The sequence below is a fragment of the Lepisosteus oculatus genome, chromosome 3 (assembly GCF_040954835.1).
Source record: "Lepisosteus oculatus isolate fLepOcu1 chromosome 3, fLepOcu1.hap2, whole genome shotgun sequence".
In the NCBI taxonomy this organism is placed as follows: domain Eukaryota; kingdom Metazoa; phylum Chordata; class Actinopteri; order Semionotiformes; family Lepisosteidae; genus Lepisosteus; species Lepisosteus oculatus.
The window spans coordinates 7,871,207-7,889,115 of NC_090698.1; the positions used below are offsets into that span (position 1 = coordinate 7,871,207).

A 17,909-nucleotide genomic window follows, 5' to 3' on the forward strand; every position below is an offset into this window, starting at 1 on the left:
AGACTCACACCTGCTGAGCGTCACGCAGTTGTGAGTTGCAAGGTGATATAGCTGCTGGAATCATTAATATGAATTATTATTACGGTCCAAAATGTGCAATCAAGTCCCGTTGAGGACCTGCACATACGCACCCTGCTGCAGCAAGAGCACTTGTCAGAGCCGTAGGTTGGCCACAGTGCCACAGGACGCCACCGGCTTCAGGGTGATTGACATCATTGCAATCCAGCCGGTGCCTGGAAAGCTGTAGGAGGTGCTGTTTCGCCAAGATGCCAGAGGCCCCTGGCTGGTTAACGCCCACCTGCTGGTGGCGCTGCTCTGCCAGTTGTGCCCTCCTGCTCGGAGAATCCCGGTCACGGCTGGCTTAGAAATTCAACTAAGTGAATACATCCACTGTATAAAAAAAAAGCCGTCAGTGTATTACATCTTGGAAATTAAAGCACTGTGAAATTGTACCCAATAGCACGAATGTGAAAATGCTGCTTGCATGGTGTCATGTCGGACACACTGCTTCCTGAGAGGTCTAGTCACTGCAGGTGGAGCCCCACAGCCTGGACATTGGTTATTCCGGCCTGGTCTTTATCATTAGTTAATGATCAGGACCGAGTGAATGGCAGCTCACTCCTGGGACTGGGTGGGCTTGAGTCGGCCAAGACTCATCCATGGCCTGCTGGGCAACAGCGCCCCCTTGTGTCTCGCCATGCGCCTGCGGGCTTGTCGCGTTGCCAGGCAAAGAGGTGTGCCTCCTCCTGCTGATGCCAGCAGGACGTGCTGAGTGAGAACTGGCGGCTGGCCCTGACGAAACCGCGTGGCGGGCCTTCCTCTAGTCTCCCGTGGGTCCAGGTTCCTGGAGGTGATGGCGGTGAGCCAGGGGTCTTTTACCAATCGCCAGCTCCCAGAGCAGAGAGGTGTGGAGTGTGTGTTTGTGTGTGTGGGGGGAGGCGCTGTAAGATAAAAAGATAGCCCCACAGGGGGGAGATGCACTGAGCTGAAGAGCACGCCACAGAGTGACGCCAAGCCTTTTTCCTTTCCCTCTGGGTCGCTCGCTGGGCAGATGGACGCGTCACGTTCGCAGGCCCCTGCCTCCAGACGCAGGCTTTAATGCAAACCAGACCGCCGCTCTTGTGAGAAAGAAAAAGGCCAGCGGATTCCGCGGTGAGGCTGCCATCGGAGAAACCGCAGGGAAGGAAGGACTGGGGATGAGAGGAGGCTGGATCAAGACCAGGGGGCCGACCAGGAATTTCTCGCTGGAGAGAGCCCCGGCGAACCTGCTGACCCGCTTCACCGGCGACAACGGCAAGCCCCCGTCGGGGCACGGCTCACTAACTCCTTCCCTGCTTCCCTTCCCCGACACAGAGCACGAGGCGCAGAGACCCAAAAATAACAAGCCAGCAGGGGAAAGCAGAAGCCAGGAGACTGGAGCCGATCAGCGGAAAATCTGCAGGGAGGGGGCGGAGGTGGGGAAGGGGGGGGGGGGGGGTGGATAGCGGCAGTTCTGGCAGATTTTTCCGCTGCCTCGGAGAAAGACTAAATCAAATTAATTAGCTTCTCCGTCTCCAGGCAGCCACTCAGGCATGCTGGACCGGGGAGGGAGGGAGGGAGAGAGAGAGATACAGAGGGGAAAAAAACAGCCACAACGAAAAGAGGCAGAGAATCATGCAAACTACGTCAGGAGACCCGGGCAGATGGCGAGAGACGGTGGCACCGAGCCAGAGGAGATGCGCAACACGCAGGAAAAAAATGTTTTGGTGACGTGCAGGAGCAAATCTCCACTTCTTGGAGCCCAGGGGATTGGGAGACACTGACAACTACAGCACCGGGAGAAAGGAGGGTTGGCAGTGCAGGCCAGCGATCAGAGCCGAGAGAGGCAGGGAGGCAGTGCAGGCCAGCGATCAGAGCCGAGAGAGGCAGGGAGGCAGTGCAGGCCAGCGATCAGAGCCGAGAGAGGCAGGGAGGCAGTGCAGGCCAGCGATGAGAGCCGAGAGAGGCAGGGAGGCAGTGCAGGCCAGCGATGAGAGCCGAGAGAGGCAGGGAGGCAGTGCAGGCCAGCGATGAGAGCCGAGAGAGGCAGGGAGGCAGTGCAGGCCAGCGATGAGAGCCGAGAGAGGCAGAGAGGCAGTGCAGGCCAGCGATGAGAGCCGAGAGAGGCAGGGAGGCAGTGCAGGCCAGCGATGAGAGCCGAGAGAGGCAGGGAGGCAGTGCAGGCCAGCGATGAGAGCCGAGAGAGGCAGGGAGGCAGTGCAGGCCAGCGATGAGAGCCGATAGAGGCAGAGAGGCAGTGCAGGCCAGCGATGAGAGCCGAGAGAGGCAGGGAGGCAGTGCAGGCCAGCGATGAGAGCCGAGAGAGGCAGAGAGGCAGTGCAGGTCAGCGATGAGAGCCGAGAGAGGCAGAGAGGCAGTGCAGGCCAGCGATGAGAGCCGAGAGAGGCAGGGAGGCAGTATGGCTTAGAGGTTAGAGCCGAGAGAGGGAGAGAGGCAGCGCGGGGCAGCGATGAGAGACGAGAGAGGGAGGGAGGCAGTATGAGTTAGAGGTAAGAGGCGAGAGAGGAAGGCTGTGTGGGCTAAAGGTTAGAGTCAAGAGAGGGAGGCAGTGCAGGTTAGAGGGAGGACGGCAGTTCATGCCAGTTGAGAGAGGGAAGGAGGCAGTGCAGACTAAACGTTAGAGTTGAGGGAGGGAGGCAGTGTGGGCCAGTGAAGAGACCCAAGAGAAGGAGGGAGGCAGCAACTCAGCATGAGCCACCGAGGGATTTTAACGCAAAGCAATGAGGCTAATCATTTTGACCCTGCTTAGTCATAAGCGTACGACTTCATAATATAGCAACTGTGTGGGAGTTTGACTCAAGTGTGATTCTGAACTGAAACCAGCTGTAAGACTTGATTTCCTACTGAGTTCCTGCTGAAGTATGGATTAACTCAGGCTCCTTGGCTGAAACTTTTTCTTGAGTCGCACAAGTGGAAAATTCAGTTTTTTGGACTCTGCGATACGCATGAAATCATGTGTTTATTTTTCTTTCGAAAAAGCTCACAAAAGTTGTTGAACTGCCAGCACAGGAAACAGAAATGCTCTATGTATCTGTGCAAAGAGCAGGTGCTTCCAGGCACAAACATGCATCACGGCACCTGAGTCAGCCAAGGCATTAATTATAAAAGAAACCTGAACAAAGCATGGCTCCTTTAAGAAACTGGCAGACTGGCACCCTGGCAGTCAGGGGCTATAATGCTTCATGTGTTTCATGCTACTCTGTATAGGATGCCACCTCCTATAAACACCCTGAGCTCTGACATGGAAGTGTCTTCAATTGCCTAATGCTTCCTCCTGTTTCACCTTACAAGACGTGAATCCTACCAAGCACACTGCCAGCGGACAGATCACACCCACTCCCCCTAGTGCAGTCAGTTATCAGCTCTTCTGGGCTGGGCCTGGTCAGTGCTAAGATGGGAGATCACTGCTGAGAGTCAGGTTGTTGCAGTGACCTGAGGTACTGCTGGTAGACCAGTAGGTGGCGCATTATCTCTGTGTCTCCCTGTCATAAAACCCCCAAACCCCCAAACTAACTGCTCTATGAGAAGGGGAGAAGGGGCAGGTTGGTCACAGCCCTGCAAAACTTTTAGATTAACCACCAGTCTTGTCCATTGATGGGAGTTCAAATTGCAGAACACATTTCAATGCAGTTACTTGAACCTGCTCTGGTTGTCTTGACTATTTTATATTTTATTTTATACGGCTCCTTTTCACAATGAGCACTCGACCAACAAGAGCGATTCGGCTGTCCCAAGGCATGTGTGAGCTCAGAAACGCATCACCGTTTTATTTAAGTTGTGAAGCAATTTGAGGGTCCTGGTAGGCAATTATGGAAGGGGCCATATAAGAGGTTCCGTTTCCTGCCGGGAACTGTCCCCGTACAAGGCTCTGAAAAAACTCCTTTCACTGCCCCCACGGTGAAAGGCGAGGAAATGCGCAGGGGACGCATTTTGGTGTCGCGCAGTCTTAAGCTTCAGAGCACTGTGCAACGTTATTGGGCTTCCCTTCTGCAGCCCTCCAGGAGGTGGACGACAGAGGCTGGTTTTGCTGGAGCCGTTAGTCAGCATGGCAAGCGACTCTCGAGAAGGGGAGGCCGCTGCAGAGAACGGCTCGGAAGAAACTCAATCTTCTGCTGCCCATCTTCTCCTGCCCGTTTGTGACGGGGCCTGGGGGGGGCAGAGCATTGTGATTCGGAGGGAGGAGGACAGGGGGGGTGGGGGTGGGCACAGACAGGGGCATCCTCACGACTGGCGGCACACACCAGCTCTCGGGACGAGGAGGACAGCAGCAATCGGTCCTTTTTTTCCTGTTCTCCCTGTCGTTTCTTTCTAAAACCCCTTCTGAAAGTCGAGCCTCCTCGCTGTAAAAACGCAGACACAAACAGCACGTATCCCACCTCTACAGCACCCCCTCCTTCCAACACCCCCCCCCCCAACACACAGCCCCCCCACTTTGCATCTCTGCCACAGCTGTTCCAGGCCTACAGTGCAGGCAGAACTGCCAGGCACGGCTTCTCCACCTACCACACTAAGGCCCAGGCCTGGCCTGCAGGTGCAGAGCCAGGCGATCCGCTTGTCATCCCTGCCGGAGTCTTACCTTCCGATGGGGGAGCGGGATGCGTTTACGGAGGGCTCCGGAATCTCCTTCCCAAAATGGAGTCCCTTTCTCCCTTGTGTTGTGCATGCTCTGCTCCTGGTACTCTCTCTCTCTCTCTCAGTGTGCTAGAGCACAGCTCTGCTCTCTCTCTCTCCCACAAACACATACCCAGAGCCAGGCAAGTACTGACATCATCACATCTCAGCGAGCCTGTGCCCTCCTCCCTCTCCCCCCTCCCTCCCTCCCTCTCCGCTCCTGGTTTAAAGTTTTACTCACAGACTCATCCAGGCCGCTGCAGGGAAGAGATAAAGGATGAGCCTGCGGCTCCTCCTGGAATTCACGCACCTAGGAGTGCTCCCAGTGCCGGGGCTGCCCCCACCCTCGGGACACACACACCCCTTCCTCCAGTCTCCCTGGGAAAACTGGAAAAAGAGAAGTTTTAGAGAGCACGAGCAGGCGTTGCCAAGCAGGGCGTCCTCTTTCCCTCTGCTTTCCGCAGGAAGACGGACGCTAGTGCCCCACTACACACCACAACCACAACCGCACACGCACGCCGGTCCCCCCGGGACCCACAGGGGCCCCAGTTCGGACACGCAGGCGTAGGAAATGGACTGGAGATCGGGCCGACACGCCGGCGCAGAGAGGCGGTCTCCGCAGGCGGTGCTTGGTCAAGCCTGTGCGGACAATGCAAAGGTAGTCAGCCATGAAAAAAAAAGAGGTTTGAGGGGGGGGGGGGGGGGGGGCGCTGGCCAGTTCCCATCCACAAGCTCGGGTTGGGGCCGAGTCCTTGGGCACAGGACAGCAGGTGCCGGCCAGCTCGATCCCGGGTCGTCAAGCGTGAGAAGGGGCTCCTCCAGCCCAGGGGCTGGGATCAGTCGCCAAGAGCCTGTGGGTCACACTTGGGTGTGCACACTACAAAGAGCCCCCCCCCCACAAGTGGGGAAAGGGTCTGCAGGCCTCTCACATCCCCCCCCCACCCCTCCCATAGGAGCCCTAGAGAGTCTACATTCCCAAACAGGGTAGGGCTCATAATAAAATCTTTTTTTAAATAAAAAAATGGCTAGAACAGAGTGGAACAGAGTGATGGGCCAGTTCAGAGATGTAGATTATTAGGAGGCCATGATTGGTAAAGGCCAGGGGGAAATTTGGCCAGGACGCCAGGGTTGAACACCTGCTCTGTTCGAGAAACACCCTGGGGTTTCTAATGACCACGGAGAGTCAGGACCTCGGTTTTACATCTCATCCGAAGATCACTGCCTTTTTACAGTATAGCATCCCCGTCACTGTCCTGGGGCATTAGGACCCATACAGACCGCAGGGTGAGCGGCCCCTGCTCGCCCCACTCAGAACTCTTCCAGCAGCAACCTTAGCTTTCCCAGGAGGTCTCCCCTCCAGGTATTAAGGTAAGATCAGAGATCTTGCTCACACCTGAAGAAGGCCCCATGGCCGAAACATTGTGTTTCCTTTCTTCTCTTTTCAGCATGGAATAAACCTATTACTTGCTCGTTTGCAGCCTACGCATGCTGACACAGCTACCCACCTGAACTAGATCAGAGATTACATCACTTTATTGGCCATATACAATTTCTTGTATGAGGAAGTTGCCTTTTCGCAGACCCCAACCTGCTCTCCATGAGACACACAGGCAGGGAGAGAAGCCTGGGTTCAGGGATCACGTATTTACCAGGCTCACTCCTGCTGAGCTTCAGTGGGTATTTACATTGAAATGCTGTGATCTTTTTATAGCTCAAAGTCAACAGACAAACCACTGAGGATGGCCGTCACGAAATTCTCATTCGCTCTGAACGGGCAGCTCAATAGGTACAGCTTCAGAGAGGGACAAGGGACATCTCACCAAAACACCTACCTTAAAACAAACATCGCACATTTACACAAGGTTTTACGTTATTGGCCATCTTCTGTAACACTCGACACTAAAACTCGCGGAGCAGCACCGGCAGTGCGTTACAATAACCACTGGGTGTTACTGTTTTTCTGAAGCGATGGTCGCCACTCCAGTCATTACTGCCGTACCTCTCATTTCATCGCGCTGATGTCACCACACAGCGCCACCAGTTCCGTCCGACAGAGGGGGCAGTTTCGCAATATGTGTCACCGTCTCTTCACTCTTCCTCGCTTCTGGGGCAGGAGTGGGAAATTAGGGAACGATTTCCTGTCTCCTGTATAAACTGAATCCACACGCAGATCCTGCACATACTGCATTGACTGTATACAGCGTTTTAGTGATTCAAAACAGGATTACGTCTTTTAAAACCGTCTGGTATTATAGTTTATTTTTCGCCACGGGTTTTGGCTTCCTCCTCCCCACGATACACGATTTTTTTGTGTCCAGTTCTCATCAGAAAAAAGAACATCAGACCCCTTCGAATTAGACAATTAATTTGTCGAATTGCTATTATAAAGAGCGAAATATTATAATTTACAGATATGATCTATTTTAAAACTGTTGAACTACGTTAAGAATTATAGTGTTTTTTTGGCGAAAACGGGCAGCTCTCTAGTGTAGTGTAAGGGAACCGTAACAGTTGGCTGAGGCCATTATAACGATTTTGTTTGCTTTGCTTTGAGATTGTTGTAAATTACGGTATGCGAAGGGAGACACGTCTATTTATAGAATTGTCAACATACACTGCGAGTGTGGTACTGTTTACAGGCAAGTATTTTTTTGACTGTACTCTTGCCGGCATCTCACAAAAGCCGTTTAAAACAAAAAGGCACGTAGCCGCATAGTCTACGGTGACCAGACCTCCTCCCTTTTCCCCGACCTAAAAATATCTAAAATAGACCTAAAATATCGGTCCGTCATGGACTGATAAAATTTAAAAAATTGTCCGGGATTTTGTCTTGCTCGTTACTCAGGCTGTGTAAACAGACAGGCCTACATATTCTCATTCGGTCCACGCATTACCGGTAGATGGTTTGAACTTACAAGCAGCTTGAAAAGGGTTTGTGTGTGTGTGGCTGTTTTTATGGCCATGAGAAATAATGTTTAACTTGTTTCATTTAAATTGATCATTTTTGCAACCAATGAGGACTTCTCTTAAGTTATGATGTCTTCATTTTGTCCTCAGACGTGAAGACTTTTGTGTTAAAATGAATTAAAAAAAACTTAAAATAGCTTTAAAACAATAAAAGCTTAAAATAGGGCTTAACATAAGGAAAATGTTTTTTTTTTCTTCGTTTGCCGTTATGGGAGAGAAATAGCAACCCTCCCACTGTTTAAAAGCGTACTCAGAAGTTTAATAAAAAACTAGAGAGTTTAAATAGATTTTTGATTAGAAAAAGTCATAAAGATTAATTACTTTGGAGGAATGTGTCGAGTGACGATTATCCCACCACCCCCTCCTTTTTTTTCCAAAAACCAAAATATGGTCACCCTAACGTAGTCTCATATAATAATAAAATAATAATAATAGTATTAATCGTTACCAAAGGTTTCAGTTGCTAACGTGACCGTACTCACTGAATTTCCTGCGAGGCAGCATCTTTCGCCTGCTTGAATTTACTAGTGAATAAATTATCTTTATCTTATCCTTTTCTACTTTTTCTTATTTTTTCCTTAAATTGTAGCCAGAACTGAGCACCATATTCTAAGCTGCTCGTGTACGACTAACTTTATTTACCTGAGGGTGTACTACACTAGTGTTTGCTTGGTTGAAATCAAAAGTTAAACCACCACGAATCTTCACAATTCTTCCGTTTTTGAATGATTTTTAAATCATTCCAATTATCTTATCACGCAAGACGTCCCAGCAGCTGAAGAAGACCTATTCAAACCACTGTTTATACAGCGCTGGAACTTTATAATTTAATTTCGTAATTAAAATAGTAATCGAAACACTAAGCGCTGGTACCCTGAAAATAACCGTTATTGCACAAACCTCCCGCTAGAGGGAGGTAAACCACCAGAAAAATAAACGCAAGCAGAACCTGTTACATAAAACCAAATATGAAATATACATTTTCGGTTAAAAAAAAAAGACATGGGCGTTGACTGCTTACACGGCTGACATTTGTTTTGTCGTTTAGACAGCCACCTTTAAATCTAGTTTCAACACTGCCTGGATGGAGGACCCCGACTTCCGCACTACAGCTTCTCTAACTTCCGTTCGAGCCAGTCCTCCGGGGAAGCGAAAGTACACGCATGCGCAGTCCCAGGTCTGTGTCTTAGAGACGAACGTAAGCACGAGTAAAAAGCATGGGGATGAATTCAAGTACTGTAATGAAAGATGAAAACGGATGATAGGAAAACGCATGAAGGCGTCTTGAGTTAAAGACATACCCAGAGCTGTCCTCAGCAGTGCGCCCACTTCCAAGTCGGCCTTTTATGTCCTGCACCCGCAAAACACGTACGGACGCAGTCTCTTCTCTCCAGCAGGATGGGCAGCCCAGGAATGAGCCGGATCCCGCCGCTTTTAATTAACCCCCAGAACCCCAGCACCCCCCAACCTTACTGGACATTCACAATAAATAAGAAAGAGACACCACCATCGTTAAACTGAGTTTATTAGATCCAAACAGTTTGTAGCCATTTCACATTCTGTAACATTCAGGAAGAAGAAAAAGACAACCGCTTCCTTCAGACAGGGTTCAAGACTCCGAAATCACGAGCTCTAACGTCACCGCCCCGAGGTGATTTCAGGAATGATGCTTTCCCCCAGCAACCGCGGGTAGTGCTAACCCTGGACAAGTCTTCGGGTTGAGAGTCCCAGCATCAACAGAACAACCTTATCCAAAGCTCTCCTCTTCAGTAAGGACCCCCCCCCCCCACTGAACTCCAAGCCACAAACGTTACCACTCACCTTCCAACGCCCAGAGCAGGACTGCAGGTGCACAGATTTCACGTTTGTCTCAATGGGACAGATACAGGAAGTATTTATGCTGCAGTCCTACTGAAATGGGAAGGAGAAAAGATGTCCATGCAGCTTTGAGGCCCTTTAGTGATCCAGAGACTATTGGCAGATAACTACTAACATACTGCAACCTAAACAAAAAGCCCTTCACCTTACAGAGTATAAAGAAACAAGAGACCGTAGACAGCCCAGGGAGAATGCTTACTGCCATTCGGACTAGTGACTGCAGTCAACCTCTTTGCATTGAGCCAAAACTAAAAATCAAGCCACTCCCTGGCAATCCTACATCCCACATTCATCACTCAGTGACAGCTTTCCCTGAGCATTACCCTCACCGAAGTCTTCCGTACTTTCACTGGGTTTAGGATTTTCTACTGCCAGGCACGTATTAAGTTTCGATCTCATCTGCCCCAGGGAGTTTCCGAAAACCTCACAGCCTTCCGCCTTCCATGGATTCGGGCACAAACTGAACCTTTTGTTGTTCAGAGGGTTAAGAAGCTGGGTGGAGCAAGAGCTCAGAAGTTCAACGGACTCGGTTAAGTACCTAGAAAACCCAGCCACTTTCAAAATCCACCTTCTGTTCTGGTACCCCGTTTAAAAAAAGGCTGGGTGACTTTCTCAGGAACAAGATAAAATGAAATAAAGGCTAGGCAGACATTATGAGAAAACGAAAGGAAAAAAAAATACTTGGAAGCTTTAGTGTAACCATCTGCCAAAAACTATTCTCTATCTGCCACATCACATGAAATGCCACTCACTGTATTTACTACTTGAACTCGTATTCTGCGCTTGCTCTGTTGACATGACATCCCTCCAGGGTAAGGCAGTGCTGTGAGGAAGGTGAATCCACACACTGACTCTCATATTGCTCAACTGTGTTCCAGTGCTCAGTCTGTAGCAATGCACCCAGGATACTAACTGCAAAGTGGAGTGATTAACTGGCCTTCTAAAGATGAATATGAAGCCTGCTAAACTAGGGTTCTCCAGGACTCCGGCTGGCCACTTTTGGAGTATGATTCAACAAGTAAAACTCACAAAAAGCTGGCCATCAAGAAATAATATGAAAATGAAATAATGTACAGTCAGAAGTGATGCCGATAGGCAGGCATCGCTAAGAAATTAAATTACCTATAGGTTAAGGGTAGATGACAACTAATGAACACTTGGATAAAAATATAAAAATGGTGAATGACACCAGAAGTGATGCTTTACAGCAGCAGGTTTCTTCTAATAGACAGATCAAAGGCGTACACAGCTGTAAGGTACAAAAAAAGTGTTTAAACTAACAAAACAGTGAGGGTAAACAAAACATAAAGCTCCACTTGAGCTCTAGCTAAACATCTTGCGTCTCATCAACAACAAGGCAGCTGAGCCGCATACTGGAACCAAAATTGTCCCTCAAAATCAAAACTCAAGTCACCAAATTTCTACAGTAGATGGTCAGTAGCTTCCACATACCCTCTGGTGCAGCACAAAACAGAAGAAGCCACTAGCCGACTGAAGATTGACTGTTCGAAGGCTACTGCAAGCAAGGAATGAGACAGAGTGGGTGTCACAGACTGGTAGATCTTGTCCCTCCTGGGTCATGCACCCATCGTACTTCATGGTCTCTTCCGCACTGGAAAACAGACAATAGACATCCTGTTTCCTGTATCTTAGGGGACACTAGCAGCAGCAAGAGGAACGATTCCCTTTCTGGGCACTCGGAATGCTTCAGCAACTCCCCCCTTTTCTAAAGCACCTCATTGACCTCCTCCTCTGCTTGGGCTTTTAAGGGGGAAAAAAAATCAAACACTCTTTCCTCACTTTTTTATTTTTCTGAGTTTGGAGTTTCACATTTGCCTCGTCAGCCCAATTCGCCAAAATAAGAGCAGCCACATCACTTCACTATGGTCCTACTCAGGCACAATGTCCTTTCTCTCCATCTTGGGTAGAAAGACAACAGAGCACTCTCCTCCAGTGGATGTCCCAACGCTCTCCAGTGGACCTCTTTCACCATCCACTGTAGAATCTACTCTTGACATAAGGTCTTCTCCCTCAAGTTGCTTCTCTTCCAGCAGTCCTAACCCAGAGACCTTGGACCACTCCACCTCAAACTTAAGTTCTGGTCAGCCCATAGTGGCAGCGCCTGCCTGCAGGACCTCAGCTTGTCTCTCACTCTCGTGCTCACTTTTAGGGACTCCCACGACACAAACAGCAGGACTTTCTTCACCGAACAGACGCTGGTTCAAGGAGGTCCGTCTTTCTCATTTTCATCTATTCCCCACAGATGCTCCCAGACACCTTTTTTTTTTCCTCCTGGACCATTTACTCTGGGTCTCATTCCGATTCACTCTGGCTTGATTCAAATGAGCCTGCAATTAACTGGTCCACATTTCTCTTCCCAATTTCAGCCACCTCCATCCGACATCTTGATCAGGAACTCTCCAACTATTGCCAGCTCCTCACTCTGCTTCTGCATGTCTTCCTTGGCTATTCGCAGCTGGCTCACAGACTCCAATAAGCTCTTCAGCTGTGCCACCACTTCATTTTTGCTCTCCACACCAGCTTCACACCGCTTTGAAAGCCCTTCAGTTTCAGCCAGAATGTTTCCAATCTCTCTTGCTCTACCCATCGTGTTCTCCAAAACCCCACTGCCAGTTAGCTTCACCACCTGGCTTTCTGCTTGAATTCCTGCTACCAGTTATTTTGCTCTGCGACTACAGCAATGTGAAGGAAAAGCATCTGAAAACCCTCCCTCAGCTCAGCCTGCCGCTATCAGGTGCTGCTCTACTACACTGTTTCCACACTAAGCAGAAGCCAGTTTCTCTTTACACTTTTTTAGCAGGATGCTGGCTTGTCAATCACTTCCCAGATGTCCACACAAAGATTTTGGTATGGGATTTTGTTCAACTTCTTTTGTTCAGTTGGAGAATCTCATTCTCAAATGTTAAGACTTGAGTTCCCCTTTCTTCCTATGGCTGGCCCTCCTAGGGCCTATATAAAGCGAATCCTCTCCCTCATCTGTCTCTGCTCAGAAAAGGCCTGGCTGAGCAGGGACTTAAGTCTGATCACATTACTTCTGCCTGTGCACCGCACACCCTGAATTGGAGCTTGGAGAGCGCAGTTTTCTCTTGCGTAATCTTCTTCCTGCTTTGCCCGAGGCTGCTATTGCTTCTCTGGGACTTTCTCAGTGCTTCATTCACTTTATACAGACGCTTCTGCAAAGCGCGTTCTTTCTCAGCCTAGCTGGCTGGATTGCAGTTGGGTCATCTGTCTCTCATCGTTAGTCAAATTGATCTCCAGGCTCTTCTTCTGTTGCAGGCCAGGCTTTGCGGCACTTTTTCTCATTCAGCTCCTTGGTCAGTTTGAAGCATTTTCCTTGCTCAGTCTATCTAGTGACATACTCAATCAATGGTCTGGGGACCTCCTCACCCTCGTTCGGAACACAGCTGCTCATTCCCATCTATCAATCCCTCCACTCCGGTAGCACTGGGTATGTTCGCTTTTGTCCCCATTCCACACATCGCTGAGAAAATTACATTTTTTCCTCCTCTTTGCCAAATTCTCTCTTTCAGTAGACTCTGGTATGTTCTGTCTTTTTCTTCTTTCCTTCTTCAAGAAATTGTAGGGCTTCATGCATCTCCATCATCACCTTCATTATATCTTCACTTTCCCCATCTTCTTCCTCAGCCTTTCTGGCAGAGGGCATTTCTTAAAACTAAGGAGCAGTTTCACATTTCCCATCAAAACTCCCCATTCCTTCCTTTATGATAGAAATTGAGTGCATAGTGGCCTTCATCAACCATCTTGTCTGAATCCACCACCCTCTTCCGGTGTCAAACAAAATGCAGTAGTATGACAAAGCTGTACCAACTACTCAAAAACAATCAATTTACATAAAATACCCTACAATTACTTTGCACATGCATTTTAAATAACTTTTCTAATAAACAAAAAAAGACACGTTTCTTAAAATTTCCCTTCATTAGCTACAGAACTGAGATGTTGTTTGCTTGGCCTAGCCTTAACCAAAGCTGGATCACTTCCTCCTTTTAAAGTGTCCAAATAAAAAAATCACAGAAAAGGAAGCCTTGTCTTTCAAGTTGGACCTTAACTTGCCTATGAGGAGGGTTTCAACTAACTGGTTTAAAAGCAATAGAAAAAGCAACATAGCTGGGTACAGACTCATCTCCATCTAGTCCACCTCCGGACACTTGTCGCACCATGATACGGCGGGGAGCACTGCCAGGCGACGTGGTACGTATACTACTCTACATAAAACAGAGTTAACTACAATGGAAAACAATCCTGCTAAAAGTGAATATCACTCACTACTACACTACAGTCAACTCTTTATGAGCCTGCCAGATACCTGTACAGGTAGGTAAATATGGCTCTTTTGATTGTGGGTTTTTGCTTTTGTACTGCAAAACAATAACAAATTTGATAAACATCAAATGTAAATGTTGAACTAGAAGTTACAGATTGCTACTGACTCTTATTACAAGCCTCAAGAAAATACTTAATTGAACTCAATCCAGTTATCCTCAGTCCAAGCTACCACTACTCCTGCCTTGACTAAACTTTGCCTCTCGTAAAGCAGTGTGGAAGCAACTTGTCCTCGGATAGGAGCAGCACAGTACAGCCAGGCTTCTGAACTCGTTAACAACCATTCAGGCCTGTAATATTTACACCAGGGCTCAACATGTACCTTTAACTGCTACAATATCTACAACAGTCAAAAACTCAAAAACGAAATGACTCTCTGTGGTTTTCTTTCAATCTCCTTTTCCGAAACACACAACAGCGAGCAGACCCGAGCTGCTCGGGGACAAAGCAGCAATTAAAAAGAAATAAAAAGCGCATGCTGACAGGATGGCTCATAGTTTGATCCGATTTTCCCTCCAATTGTTAAGATTCCAAATCCCTTAAACAGAATAAACCTAAGAACTGAATGAAATATCACAGCATTGATATAGAAAATACATCCATAGGACACAGAACTGCATACCTAAGAGGGTCAAAATAAAACTGGGAGGGAAAGACTAATATCTCACGCTGTGAACTAAGATATGCTTAATTTGATTTTTTGTATCGAATCTGAAAATACTTCAGAGATTTGGAACTCTCGGTATTAGAAACACTTTATGATTAAAAAACCTTCCTGTCCTGTCATCTACTTTTGCAAGCCTCAGGCTGCTTACCTTATTTCACCCTTGACCCCCCTGCACAATTAGCAAGTACAGGAAGTGCTTTTTGTTTTTAAAGAACGTGACTGATCTAGACATGGCCACAATGGAACAAGTTAAGGATTATTCCCTGCTGAAAAGAGAAGAAATGAAACAACGTTGCAGCTGTGGAGCCTTCTTCGTACCTGAAGAAGGCTCCACAGTCGAAACATTGCACCCCCTCCAGCTTTTCAGCATGGAATAAACCTTTGCTTGATCCTTTGCAGCCCACATATGCAGACGTAGCTACCGACTTCATGCTTTAATGGACTGATTTAACGAATATAAAAAGGTCCACACCCAAACCTAAAGCCTCAAAGACTTGCTCCAGTTTGTCATGTAAATTAGATGGGGACACTAGCCCATTGTAGGATCACCCCCAAACTACAGGTAAGTGTACTGGAGCCTGAAATAGCAGTGGGTAAAACAGATTACTCAACTGCACAAACAGCAGTGGCCGCAGAGCTCTAACTACTACACATAACTGCAATAATGAGCTGGTCCGCTCTATGTGAAACACTAAAGACAATATGGGGTCGTGTACAAACTATTCGTACATACCAAAAGAGCTCGCCAATACTTGAATTTTCCCTGCCACAAAATACAACACGACACTGCATGCCTAACGTTACTTGTTAATAGTTACTAAAAGAGAGCGGCTTCAGAGCAGCAACACCGCCAACGCGATTCCAACTCTGCGCCCGACTATTCAGAAAAAGAAGCAAACGAAATTCTAGCACATTTCCACCCGAGTTACTTTTCTCCGAGGCAGCCGAACAGCGAAAAATTGCTTAATTTTTAGCAGCTGTGTTTTTTTTCCCCTCTCTCTCTCAGAACGGTAAGACACAAACACACACACATAGGGCACACACTACTTGCTGGAACTCACTGAGGAGATTATTGTGCAACTATGGCACAAGCAGGAACAGAGACAGGAGTCTGTGAACTCCGAGCAGTGCGTCGTCCATATTGGTGCAGTTCGGCTGGACTGGGTAGCTATGGCTTACAGCTTGCGTAGTTGTGCAACATGTTTCATTTTTTTAACGATCTCAGTATATGCCGATTTCTCGCTTGATCACAACGAATTATACCCCGATTAAGACACACGCACCCCCCCAAAAAAAAGCTGCGTTTTGTATTAGCACTATTCTTGGTTACGTAAGACTGAAGCAGTTGTTTCTTCTCGGTTCTTTAAAGCCCGCCCAGGGTACCCCGCTGGCTAACACATACCGAACAGGACTCCATTTTTTCCTGCTTTAAAACACGTACCTTTCCTCCACTCCAAACGGTCATTTAAAAAGTTACAGCGCCAAACACCAACCTAATCGACTAAACAGACGCTCGCTTCGTTTCACTGTTACACAAAGAACGTACACCGGTCTTTAAAAACTCAGTTTCAGACGACAACCTTCGAAACTATTCCAAGTACAATGGAGAAAAAAAAAGTACACGAAAGTACATGAAATAACTGAAGATGAAGATAAATGTTTCCCTCTCAAAGTCGGCTGTGAAAAGCCATGGACCGGTTATATTGTGTAAAAAGCGTAAAACTAATTCGTACACGGAGGTAACATTATTTCTGAACCTCTTCTTCTTCACAGCGTTCAGTCACGGACAGCCAATGGACCCCGACACTAAAGACATAAATTGGTTATTGACAATAATATATATATATATTTTAGAAACTTAATATAATTTGAAGCATAAGAAACCTACCGTCACTTATAATTCTGTCTAAAATACTGCTTATTCGCTAGATGTAACTACATTTGGGGGAGACATTTTCGACACAAACAGCAGGAAACAAAGACTCGCTGTTTTTCGACGGAATCCCCCAGCTGGATACGTTAAAACACACAACGTGAAAAAAAATAGTATAGAAATCATTCCACCATTTTCAGCTCGTAAGCGTTGACCTTTGTAACTAACCCCATTTTCCAGACCTCTAAACGAATTAATTTCTCGCTATATTTTGTATCCAAATGTTCGCGTTGTTTTTTTTTATGTGAAAAGCCACACCACAGCCATTCTTGTTTCGCCGCTCTCAGCCAAGCGCCAACAAACAACTCCTATAGTTACCTTGAAGACAAGCGAAATAAACCATCAATCTATCGACAATTTATCAATTTATTCTCGATAAACCAAACTGCCGGAGACTACAAGTTCCAGCTGTTTGAAATAAAGGTAGATGTAATATTCCCCCCCCAACTAAATAACCGCCTATCAGAGTTTCGACTCTTTTCCTTGGTTCATTGGCCTCTGACAAAGAATCGCGCATTTAAATAAAAAAAGACAACATTCCCCCCACATTTAAAACCATATATCCCTCATACAAACGTTCCCTTCTGTGACCACACTTCTCGATTTATCAAGCCACTTAAAAAAATTACCATTTTACATCATCGGGCTTCTTCCGGTCTTTCCTATAGTACCTAACCCGAGACCGTGCGTCCTGTCACAGCCTCCACATCTACTCGAGTCCGAGGCTTCCTGCATAGTCTCGCGAACTGCACAAAAATGGCGAAAATGAGATAAAAATTTGACGTATATCAAAAATGACAACAAAAATAACATCGGTTGTGCCTTTTAAAGCAAATATCTGACATTTTTAGTCGTACTGTTTCAAGTTTGTTTCTGTCTGGGTCTTGTTAGGCCATGACAGCGAGCTTCTTCTTTTCCAAGAGCCGTAGCTGATCCAAGGCGAGACGGGCGAGACAGCAGAGATTTTTTTTATTTTCGCTTAAAGGAACAAAAAAAGTCGAGAATCGGCAAAATTCGGAGATACTCGGAAATGAGGCTGGACGACATAAAAAATATTCAAACTCCCCGCCTATAAAAGTAATTATTCACAAGCTGTGTCTAGAGATTGGGCTAGCGTATTGGTCTGATTAATATTGATAAGCAATCGGACCATTTACAGCAGGCTTTATAGAATATTAATAAAGTTGTAATATACTTACAATTATAATCCTGCCCCTTGGTCTCTATGACCAATAATTACTCGCCATCGTAACTTTAGACCCACCTTCACTTTTAATACGTCCAGAAACAAAAACGTCCACAGTCATTGGCTGAACGTGCAAGTTCATTAATTATTCAAACAGTGCTCAGTCTCAGCCAATCAGCAATTTACTCCGAAGACTGAATGCCCGCCCCCAGACTGCTCAGCCCTTGCTCTCCAGGTTGGGTGAACCCGTTGCCTAGCGAGGA

The 17,909-nt window shown here is 47.3% G+C and overlaps 1 protein-coding gene and 1 long non-coding RNA gene across 3 annotated transcripts in view; both read right to left on the reverse strand.

Moving 5' to 3' along the window:
- Positions 1-6,737, reverse strand: part of zbtb4 (zinc finger and BTB domain containing 4) — a 40,675-nt gene extending 33,938 nt beyond the window's left edge. Inside the window, exons 1-2 of one of the 2 annotated variants that reach the window (XM_015340773.2) lie at positions 6,650-6,737; positions 4,892-5,037 (exon numbers count right to left, since the gene is read on the reverse strand). The gene's annotated coding sequence lies outside the window, so the exon portion shown is untranslated. Of the gene's footprint in view, positions 1-4,615; positions 4,748-4,891; positions 5,038-6,649 lie in introns of those variants that run through there. The other variant, XM_015340772.2, reaches the window with a different exon arrangement.
- A 2,387-nt stretch (positions 6,738-9,124) lies between these two features.
- Positions 9,125-17,556, reverse strand: LOC107076620 (uncharacterized). Its single transcript, XR_001477806.2, has 2 exons — positions 17,090-17,556; positions 9,125-11,107 (listed from the first exon to the last, which is right to left on the reverse strand). It is a non-coding gene; the product is annotated as an uncharacterized lncRNA (long non-coding RNA).
- Positions 17,557-17,909: the final 353 nt, after the last annotated feature.